General features: G+C 29.2%; 1 protein-coding gene across 1 annotated transcript in view; it reads left to right on the forward strand.

The window, feature by feature from the left end:
- LOC119585565 overlaps nt 1-209 on the forward strand; it is a 72332-nt gene that overhangs the window by 59014 nt on the left and 13109 nt on the right. The gene's annotated exons all lie outside the window — the stretch shown is intronic.

The following is a 209-nucleotide window of genomic DNA, read 5'->3' on the forward strand; positions in this document are numbered from 1 at the left end:
TCATATCTAGTTCATATTCTTTCATAGTTCATGATTTTTCTGGTATTTCCACTTTTATTTTCTTCTCCTCTTCTATATCACATTTCTATTATATCAGGAACGTTACGCACTATTTCTCTTTTTATATGTCGCACTTTTATCATTATTTTATACATCACAAGTTTTCTTTGGCTTTTGTTCTTTTCTCTTCTATATCGCACTGTCTTTGA

Source organism: Penaeus monodon, chromosome 20, assembly GCF_015228065.2.
Source record: "Penaeus monodon isolate SGIC_2016 chromosome 20, NSTDA_Pmon_1, whole genome shotgun sequence".
NCBI lineage: Eukaryota > Metazoa > Arthropoda > Malacostraca > Decapoda > Penaeidae > Penaeus > Penaeus monodon.